This window comes from Ailuropoda melanoleuca, chromosome 10 (assembly GCF_002007445.2).
Source record: "Ailuropoda melanoleuca isolate Jingjing chromosome 10, ASM200744v2, whole genome shotgun sequence".
NCBI classification, from domain to species: Eukaryota; Metazoa; Chordata; class Mammalia; order Carnivora; family Ursidae; genus Ailuropoda; species Ailuropoda melanoleuca.
This window is the reverse complement of record NC_048227.1, coordinates 188139-198915: the sequence shown is the minus strand read 5'-3', so window position 1 is coordinate 198915 and position 10777 is coordinate 188139. Positions and strand designations below refer to the sequence as shown.

General features: G+C 59.7%; 1 long non-coding RNA gene across 3 annotated transcripts; it reads left to right on the top strand.

Annotated features, from left to right (window-relative positions):
• The first annotated feature begins 16 nt into the window (after positions 1-16).
• On the top strand, positions 17-10310 carry LOC117804100. Of its 3 annotated transcripts, none has more exons than XR_004628277.1 (4): positions 17-3571; positions 7881-7953; positions 8663-8826; positions 9303-10310. It is a non-coding gene; the product is annotated as an uncharacterized LOC117804100 (long non-coding RNA). The 3 variants fall into 3 exon arrangements; XR_004628276.1 differs by lacking the exon at positions 17-3571 and adding an exon at positions 7477-7747; XR_004628275.1 differs by lacking the exon at positions 17-3571 and having other exon boundaries at positions 7477-7953.
• The last annotated feature ends 467 nt before the right edge of the window (positions 10311-10777 follow it).

The following is a 10777-nucleotide window of genomic DNA, read 5'->3' as shown; positions in this document are numbered from 1 at the left end:
CTCTCTGCCGTATGACCCCACATGGTGGGCACGGGGCTGGGAGTGGGCGCTCCCGGCTCAAAAAGAAAGAGCCAGGCCAAATGGACTCTCTCCTTTAGGAGCTTGGAGAAGAAAATATGGAAGGAATGTGTGGGGAACGATGGTGAAACATGAAGCTGCAGGGAGAGGTCGAGGCCAGCTGTCAGGGAGGCAGAGCCGAGGCGACTGGGTGGCGCGGCCATGAGGCAGGAGAAGAGGATGCGGTTCTCAAAGCATGGGCCAGGGACCCCTGGAGGTTCTCTGAGGTTGTTGTGGGCGTCTGGGAGGTAAGGCGACCATGATGGTGGCCTGTTGCGGGTGCAGGGCTCTCCCGGGATCACGTGCCGAGCCACAGCAGGGCGGCCAGACCTCGCAGAGACTCGCACGTGGCCCTTCCCACTCACGTGTCACGGGGGTTTCACTTCTGCCGTGGAGCCTGACGGAGCACAGCCTTCCCCTCGGAAGCTGTTGGGGGTCCTCACTAGGTCATCAAGGGTCGCAGGGTCCCAGGGCGGAACTGAGAACCGCTGTGGACACCCACACAGATGGAGGGCCGCCCCGCCGGCCTCATGGATTCTCGGGGGGGTAAGGTGTGTCTCTTCCTGTGGGCTCCCCCTCCCCTCCCCGTGTGTCAACTGCTTTGCGCAGAAGCCGCAGGCTGGTTCCCGGGAAAGGATCAAGGACAAGGGTGTGCTGGTGGACACCAGGGCCCTCGGGAAGGCAGGGTGGGGCAGGAGGAGAGGAGAGGTTGTGGTTCACGAGACCCGGGGGCTGGGTCAGGACCCTGAGGGGGAGAGGAGCCGGGGATGTGCCCAGCCGGACCCTGCGTCTCCGCCCCCGCCCTTTCTTGGAGGCTCTGTGTTCTGGGCTTCTCTTGAAGCTGTAGTGATAGTGGACGGCCTTGCGAAGCCGAGAGCCTGGGAAATGCTAGTTTTTGACGTGTGGGGCCCAGCCCGTGCTCAGAGAGAGCTGCTGGGAGAGTGGTCCCTAACCGCTAGCCCCCGGCGGGACACGGCACGCCCACAGTGAGCACCACATGGCTCACAGGCCTGGATGGTCTCTGTGTGTGTGCTGACCAGCCTGGGGCATCAGGGCCGCAGGCACTGGGGTACTGACCCAAACTGGCATTGCTAGCCTCATCCTGGAGGACGCCCCGGCCTTGAGGAGGGAGGCCCCGGCGATGGTCGACAGGCTTGTGGAGGTGGGAGTCTCTCCAGCTCTGGCCTCTGGCCTTTGACAGAGAGCAGTCAGATGGAAGCTGCCAGGGGCTGGTCCGCATGACTGACGGGAAAGAGCTGGGGGCGGCCTTGGAGGGTGCACCCTCCCTGGGCAGGGATGTGCCCCTGGTCCCGGGGCTCAGACACCCTAGGCTCTAAGGGGATGGTGATGTCAGGGGCTCTCCGGGGGCACTTGCAGAAGGGGAATGGAAAACCCTGGGCCTGAAGCTTCCGGAACCTCTGCTGCTGTAGGAGCTCCCGGCCCCTCCCGGGCCACGTGCCTGGCGGACCGCTCTCCCTCTCGCAGCTGGCTGCCCCTCCAGGCCTGGACTCGAGCTACAGAGAGGGGCAGGATTCCAGGCGGACGGAGCCAAGGGTTCCCTGGACCAACTGGAGTTGCCTCTGGCCAACTGGGATGGGATTCCAGCAAAACTTCCTGCCGTCCCAGCCACCTTGGCCACACTGCCCCCCGGCCTCCTCCGAGCAGGGCTGGGGTGGGAGGTGCCAGGAAGACCTCCCCTGCCAAGAGCAAGAGGGGCAGAGAGGACACCTGGGCATGCGGTCAAGGATCAAGATGGGACAGACAGCCAAGGTCACAGCAGGGTCATACCAAGGTCACACCAGGGCAGGGGAGGCATCGCTATTTGCTCATCTCTGAGATGGGGATAAAAATCCGACTCCGTGAAATTCTCATGAACAGCACTAAACCCATGACATGTTAACATTAGTAACATTTTCTAGAAGAATAACTATATTCTCAAAAAAAACAGTAAGAAGAATAGCATTGTTTTACATCTTTGCAAATGTTCCTAATGTTTGGGCTTAAAATAAAGTAACTGGGAGGAAGGAAGCAGGCTGAGCCCTGGAGACAAGGCGCTCTCCTGGAGAGGCAGGCATGCAGCTCCCTGGACTGCGGGCCTGGGGTCCCCCGCTGGGCCCACTCTGCGTCCCCAGCACCCAGCTCGGGAGCTCCTCTGGGAGGGCTGGTGGGCTCAGCGACCGACCCGACATTTGGCACGTCTGCACGGCGCCCATCTCTCCGGTTCAAACACACACCAGCACACCACAGCCCCCGCCGCGCCAGGAACAGAGGCCAAGGGTGTCGAGCTGGCTGAGCGGGACTGCACCCCTTCTCCGTGTGGCCCCGGCATGGAGTCGGCCCCATGGGGAGCTGGTGTGCGGTGCAGAGGGTGGGGGGGAGCCCGGCGGCCGGGGCTCTCGGAGGGTTTGTCAGTCCCCAGCATCAGGCGCTGGGCTCGCCTCCCCGGGGGCAGCTTTGCGGGGACGAGGCCCTCCCTGCGCTTCCTCTGCGGCTCCGGCTTCCACGGGAGCTCCAGGGGTCCACCCGCACCTGCACCTCAAGGCAGCTGGCCTGTCTCCTGGGGCAGCTCGCCGACAGGCAGCCGAAGTCAGGACCGGCTGTCCCGGGGCCGCTCTCCCGCTGAGACGCTCGGGGAGGAGGTGCCCCCTTCGGCTTGTGGCCGCAGCCCTCCGGGCCTGACGTGACCTCCCCGCTGCGTACATGTCCGTGTCCCAATCTCCCCTTTTTGGAAGGACACCAGTCATGCTGGATTAGGTCCTCGTGACCTCATTAGACCTGGATGACCTCTGTCAAGACACTGTCCCCAGATAAGATCCCGATCCACAGATGACCAGCTGGTTGGTGATTTCCTGGGACCCCCGAAGCCCCTTGCCTGCTCTTCCCTCCCCTCCCCTTCAAGGGCTCATAGTTTCAGTCCCTGCATGGGGTCCCCATCCGTGCATGGCGGTCCCGTTTCCCCGACGCAGCCCTGGCTGTGTGGTCCAGGGCAAGTGGCCACCTCTCTGTGCCTCGGTTGTCTGATCTGGGAAGTGGGGCCGGACCCTGCTCCCAGGCAGCACAACACCCAGCGAGTGCTCCGTGCACAGAGCAGGCACCCAGGATCTCCAGGCTCTAGAACTTCCGTTCATGCTCCCCCAGCGTCTGGACCCAGAGCTTCCCGGCACCCGTGCAGTCCAGACTGCATGAAGTCCTGGCTGGCACCGCACGTCACCAAGTGTTGAAAGGGCTTTGGATCACCTTTCCCCCGGAAGGTATTTGGTCAACTTCTCTCTCGCCAGGACGAACGTTTCTCACCCGGCCACGTGGAAGGTGGCAGGGGGCTTCCCAAGTCACTGGAGTGGGCCACTGAGCGTGACTCAACGGGATACGTGCCGACGGCGACGGCAGCCAGCGCCCGTGGGACTTGGCCGCAGTGTCGCGGTGGCTTTCTGTCCGTCTGTCTTCTCCTCGAGCCTGTGCTGAGGCCATGATTCAGGCCTGCACCTCACGGATGGGGAAACTGAGGTCCAGAGAGGTGAGCATCTGACCCCGTGCTGGGACCTGTGCCCTGGGAGCTGTGCCGCATGGATGCTCTCTGGGCTCGACTTGCGGAGTCCTGTGGAGAAGGGGGCAGCAGCCCCTCATGATCCTGGCGCGTGGGGTGGGGTGGTCCTACCCAGAGGGACAGACGTGGCCTCACCCCCCTCACGTCCCCACACGCAGGCACAGGGCACACCTCCTGGTATACAGTTGGTGGAAGCAGAGAGCCTTTGCGGGACACCCTCATGTGCCCAAGAGAAGGAAGAGTGTGTGGGGCCGGTCAGCCCAGGCTCCTGAGTGCCCCAAGGCCAGCCTCAGCTGACCAGGGCAGCACCTGGCCTGGGGCCACCCCCTCTGCCAGGTCAGGACGGGGCCCAAGCCCGGGGGCTGCAGATCCATGCGTCTGGGTGGGCTTGGTACCCTGATGTGGATGGGCTAGGAAGAGCCCCTGGAGCCTGGCTGTGGGGTCTCCCCGGTGTGGCCGTGGGCTGGGCGCCCCTCTGGCCCCCCGGCCAGCTCTCTGTCTTCCCTGACTGGTGCTCTGACCTGGCTCCCTTCCCCCTGACGGTCACTTCTTGGCACCAGCTTCTCCGAGGGCCAGACCTCACTCACTTCCGGAATTGTCTGTCCCGCATTCTCCCTGCAGTTCCGGGGAAAGCAGGTGATAGAGGTGTCATGGGGGCCAGGAGCCTCTTGTGTGTCTCTCTCGCCCCCACACCCAGCCTCTGCTGGCTGTGGGGTCCAGGCTGCTGGGGAGATGGGGAGGGAGCACAGCAACAGGCAGAGAGACGGCATCCAGCAGGACAGGCCTCAGCACCGTCCTCTCTCCCTGGCCTGGGCTCAGGCAGGGCTGACACAGGCGGTGGGGGGCTCCCGGCCTGGCCCCTGAGTCTGGGCCTCCATGGCTCCTGGGTTCTGAGAAGGTCAGGGGTGGCGTGTGTGGGCCCTCCTAGGGGGACCGGCCGGGCTGGGGTGGCTCTGCCATGGGGGCTCTGTGGCCTCTCATTTCCCTTGGCTCTTCCTGGCACCACAGGGATTTGGACAGAGCCCGTCAGTGAGAACGCTCCATCCCACAGTCAACAAAAAGAGCAAAAATAGCCCTGAACACCCTTAGCCCAAAGGAAAGGTGGGGTGGCACCCAGTCAATTATCCTAAACACACGCTCAGGTGCCCCGAAGCCCCAGCAGCTGTCTGCCCAGAGAGCGAGCAGGAGTGAGGGGGAGGCACCCGCTGTTGGGGGCGGGCAGGACAGGAAGGAGCCTTCTCCGGTGGTTTCCGGTGGTTTCCGTCTGAGTCCTGGCGGCTGTAACAGGACACCACAGTCTGCAGGCTTTCTCCAGGTTCTGGAAGCTGGAGGCCGGGGACCATGGGTGCAGGCAGGTCCGGTGTCCCATGAGGCCCCACTTCCGGTGGACGGTGGACCCTGGTGTGTCCTTGCCGGCCGCGAGCAGAGAGCAGGCAAGCTTTGGGGTCTCCTCGAAGGGCGCTGGTCCCATCACGAGGCTCCCCGCTCCTGACCTCATCGGCGGCTGGCGGGCCGTTTGCAGCTCCAGCACAGGGCCAGGCTTGCTGTTAGTCCCCAGAACAGAGCCCCAGGCCCCCAGTGGGTCTCCTATGCTGAAGGACCTGGGGCCAGGCCTTGCCCGCACTTTCCCCTTCCAGGAGCCCGAGCAAACTCTACCCTCAGGGCTGTTTCCTCCACACTGCTCCTGTCTCTGTCCCTGGTGCAGGTTGGCCCCACCTGCTCCCCACAGCCACGGAGCAAGCACAGCTCCCAGGCAGCCCCTTTGTGCCTCTGGGGCTGGGTCTCTGTGATGCTCTGAGATTCAGCGTCTGCGGACAGACACCCCGTCCTTTCCCTGGGAGGCCGCTGCAGCCTTGTTGGAGGTCCGGCAATCTCCCGTGCTGGCCGGGTCAGTGGGCCTGCCCTAAGACTCCGCAGCCCCATTGCAGCACATTCACCCCTGCACATTCACAAAACCCATGTGCGTGTTCCCGCGGCAGCTTTCTGCTCGGCAGCCCCAAACTGGGAGCACCCCAGCCGTGCTCCAGTGGGCGAGTGGCCACCCAGCTGTGGTCCATCCACACCATGGAGTCCTGCTCAGAAAGAGAAAGGGACAATCCACTGTCCGCTCCCCTCTGCTCCCTCCTGGTCTGCCCTCAGCCTGGTGCGTCTTGCTGGTGGGAGGGACATCTGCCCGCTGCCCCAAGGACCCTGCATTCTCCCAGTCAGCCACAGGGCCTGGGGCAGGTGGGGCCGGGCGGACCCTTCCCGCCTCTCCTGGCTGAGGTGGGCTGCGAGGGTCAGGGCACTTGTGCGGAGCCCGCTGTGCTAATCCGGGATAATTACCCACTGGGGACGCTTCTCCCTTCCTTCACACTCGGCTTGTCAGGACAGTCCTGAAAGCACCTTGGTGGGGCACTCGGCCTTGGGAAAGCAGGGCCTGAGCTGCGGGAAACCTGATCAGCCTGGCGGGGGGATTAGCTGGGGGGCCGGGGGCCCCTCCTGCAGGTGAGCGCTCCTGCCTCTGCTGGGCCAGGACCACCCCCAAGCGCCGGGCCCCCTTTGAGCCTCGATTAGCGCGGGAGAACATATTAGTGTCTGGGGGCCCTCCGACGATGTGAGGGCAGTGCCCAGGTGGACAGACTGCTGTGGGGCCGGGAGCCGACCAGGGCCGGCTGTCCTGTGGTCATGTGGTGAGGTGTGCGGAGCCCCAGGGAAGGGGGCCGCTCCCCTCCCTCATCCCACCTGCGCATCCCGTGGGCCCCGCTCACCTGCGCGCGGCCCCTCCGCCCGCCAGGCCCTGGACTGGCCCTGCCTCCCTCTCCACCTGCCCCCAGCCTGCTCCGATCCAGCCCTGCCCCCTTCCTCAGGCAGCCTCTCCCTCAGCCCCTCGCTGGGGCCCCTCCTTCTGGGCAAGGCTGGGACCCCCTCTCTGGGGGGGCCACCTCACCACCTCACCCCTTGCCTTATTTCACTTCGAGAAACAGTCACCACCCATTCCTGGATCCAAGTAGCCTGTCTGCTATAGTTCGTGCCATGTAGCACATCAACCTGTCCGTCTGTCTATCCTGCCCGTCAGTCTATCATCTGTCCGTCTCTCTATCATCTGTCTATCCATCATCTATCTTTCTTTCTATCATCTATTTATCTACCTATCATCTGTCTATCTACCTATCACCTGTCTCTCTCTCTCTCTGAGTCTGTCCTCTATCATCTATCTACCTATCATCTATCTATCTATCTATCTATCTATCATCATCTATCTATCATCTGTCTGTCCACCATCTGCCTATCTATCCATCTATCTGGCATCATCTCTCTACCCATCCTTTCTCGGTCTCTCTCCTGCCCCCACCTACGTCCTCCCACTGGGAGCTCCTATAACGCAGGGACTCGTCTGCCTCTTCTCTACACTCCCTGCCCCTGGAACAGCATGGGGCACAGAACAATCACTTGGTGAGTATTTGTTGGATGGGTGCCTGGGTGGTGGGGGGGTGGACGGACGGATGGACAGATGGACGAAGGGATGTGTGTCTGCCAGCTTTCCTGAGACTGTGTGCAGCAGGACTAAGATGAGGCATGAGGGAGGGACCTCAAACTCCTGCTGTGGCTGAGAGGACCACGAACACGTAACCTCATTCTCGTGCCCACCGGGACCCATTGCAGGAGATTCGGGTTTCAGGATGAGGAAGAAGAAACTCTCTCTCGCTTTTTTTAAATTTTTTTTATTTTTTATTTTTTTAAAAATATTTTATTTATTTATGTGACCGAGAGACAGCCAGCGAGAGAGGGAACATAGGGGAGTGGGAGAGGAAGAAGCAGGCTCCCAGCTGAGGAGCCCGATGTGGGACTGGATCCCGGAACGCCGGGATCACGCCCTGAGCCGAAGGCAGACGCTTAACAACTGCACTACCCAGGCTCCCCCTCTCTTTTTTTTTTAAATTTAACCGTGGTAAAAACAAGAAACCCACGTGTCATGAATGTACCATCTTAATCATTTTTAAGTGTGTAGTAATCTATATGCACATTGTACTGCAACAGGACTCTAGAACCTTCCATCCCCCACACGGAGACCCTGTCCCCTTGACGCACGGACCCCCACCCGCTCCCCCAGCCCCGGCCCCGCCGTCTACTCTGTCTGTGAGTCTGACGACTACGGGACCTCGTGTGAGTGGGGTCCCCGTGCGTGTCCTTCTGTCTGGCTGGTGTCCCTCCGCCGCCCATCCTGGGGCTCGTCCCCATGCGGCAGGGGTCATTCCTTCCTTTCTCAGGCTGAGCGATGCTCCATGTGTCTCTACAGCACGTTTGCTGTTCCACTCGCTGTCGTGGCCACGCGGGCTGCTTCCCGCTCCCGGTACTGTGCTGCTCTGAATGTGAGTGTGGGAATACCTCTTTGACACCTGCCTTCACATGCCCAGACGTGGGGTCACCGGGTGGGGTCACCGGGTCAGAGGAGAGAGGGTTCTATTTCTCATTTTTGCGGGAGGTCATACTGTTTTCGGCACGACCACCCCACTGCACCCCCACCAACAGTGCGCAGGCTCCCACGCTCCCCGCGTTCCTGCCGACACGTGTTATCTCCATTTTTGCGATCGTAGCCATCCCAACCTCCTCGTGGTTTTGATTTTCATGTCTCGAACGATCGGCGGTGCTGAGCGCCTTTCCACAGGCTTGGAGGATGTCTTTCCAAGTCCTTCGGCTGCTTTAAATCGGGTTATTGGTGTTTTTTCTGTTGAGCCGTGGTTCTTCACGTGTTCTGGATGTGAACTCCTGCTCAGAGAAATGATTTGCAGGTGTTTTCTCCCATTCTGTGTGTTACCTTTTCACTCCGATGATTGTTTCCCTTGCTTTGCCAGATTTTAAATTTTTGATGTTGTCCCGTTTGTCTATTTTGTTTTTGTTGCCTGTGTTTTTGGTGTAAGAAGCTCTTTCTGTCTGATTTTGTCGGGGGCGGTTGAAGAACCTGGCTGTTTTTCCCCTTCCTCTGGGAGGGAGCTTGTTAATAATCAGACGCTTAATTAGTTGGCACATCAGATGTTTCCAAAATACCTTTCTTTCTTTTCTCTTTTTTGATCTTTGGAGAACGTTGATATTCAAAGCAGGCCTTTGCTGCCCGCTCTCTCTGAAGACCTGTTTGGGGGGACCAGAGAGGGGAGGACCGAGGCATCCTGTGGTTCTCCCTGGGGAAGAGCGGTAAGGCCTGGGGCTGGTCCTCGAAAGCCCCCACCCCGTCCTGCAGCTGTTGGGTGAGTAACAGGGTGGTCTGGAGGTGGCAGGGGGAGCAGGAGAGGGAGGCTCGGAGCCCAAGGGGTTCCAGAGTGAGGGTCGGCTTGGCTGTGGGCCTGCCCCCATCCTCCTTCCCTCCCCTGGGAGCTGTGGACACACATCCTTTCAAAACACCAGCTGGTCGCCCACCCCTTTCCCCTTCTCCTGTCAGACAGCTGGTTCTTGCCCCATCTTGGGTCCTGGCACTCCCCAGACCCTGAGCAAGGGGGGCCCTGTAGCCTGGAAGAGTTCTGAGCTCTGGCTTCACAGATGGACAGGCACAGACGGGGAGACATCCTGAGTGGGGCAGGCACAGCCCCAGAGGGTGCGGCCCTCTGCATGGGGGAGGTGGGGGCATGCGGGCTGGACGCTAGAAGCGTGTGAAGGGAAGAGGGAGTGCGAGCAGGTCTCAGGGCTGCTGCTCTGTCTTCACTGTTTGCCACCTACTTTCCCGCAGATCGACCTCCTTCCCTTAGCGGCGGGCGCCTGCCCCGCCATCATTAGTGGGGTCCTGGGGAGACGCCAGCTGTGTCCTCGGTCCTGTGTGGTGATGGCAAGTAGGACGGTGACAGGGGCTGATGGCTCTGCGACCTTGGGCTGGGCAAAGATCGTTTCAGTATGACACCAAAATCATGACCCATGACAAGAGAAAGTTGATAAATTGACTTTATCAAAAGTAAAACCCTTCAGTTTTCCAAACGATGCTGTAGGGACAAGAAGCAAGTTACAGCCCGGAACAAAATCTTGGCAAACCACGTGTATCCAGAATATATAAAACTTCTCAAAACTTGATAATAAAAATGCAAACAACCCAAGAATAAGGGAAGATAAACAGGTGGCCAATAAGCACATGGAAAGATGCTCAACGTCATTGGCCATTTGGGAAATAATGAGACAGAAGGGCTAAAATTAAGACGGGTCACACCGAGCGCTGGCGAAGACGCGGAGACGCACTTATATGGTACTGGTGGGAATGTTAAGAGAAACACGCTGGGAAATGGTTTGGCAGTTTTTAGAAAACTTACCCCTACACCTGCCACGTGACTCCGCTCTTCACCCAGGAGGAACGTGGACACAGCAACTACAGACTTGTTCACGAACGCTCACACCTTATTTGTGACGGTCCAAATACCTGAGTACCTGTCAGGGGTGGGTATAGACAGTGTCCTCATGCGTCCGTTTCTTGGCTTGTACTCAGCGGCGTGACGGACAAACTCAGAGTAAGTTTCTGGACTGAGGGAAGTCAGGTTTCGAAGGACATGAGGCTGCTGGTATCGACCCCAGAAGTGCAGCCTGATGGAGATACTCCATGTTTTATCGTGCGGACGGCTTCGCAGACGTGTATGTGTACAAATACTGTATTCACACAACGCAGGGCACGTCCCGACTTTATACTTCCAATATGTGTGGTTTATTGTATAATTGTTACCCCACCGAGTTGTTTTTAAAAGAGATAATAAATACTTAAAACACATCACTTCTTCATTATTTTACGACATTTATTTACAGCATTAATTAGTGATTTTTATATGTCAGTGAACAGCATGGCTGTGTTCCAGTAAAACCTTATTTGACAAGATAGGTGTAAGTCTGGGTTGGGTCTTGGGCTGTGGCTCCGAACCCCACGTCTGCTGGAGGTACTTCTGGCTAGCACACCGGCAGGGGGAGGTGGCACTCCTTCCCGATTCGGCCCTTGGGGACGTCACCGGTAGCACGAAACCGGCCACGTGGGGAGTATTCACATCACGGAGGTTGGCCAACGCTACAAGCCAAGGCTTCTCCCCTGACCTGCCGACCTGCACGGGTCTGCCTGGGGCATCGGGGAAGACGTTCTGTGATGGGCAGGGGGCCTGGGTGACTCCTGTGGGCAGCAGAGTCGGTCTCTAATGGGGACACGGGAGCTGAGCCTGGGGCCAACGCCCAGTCAGGCTG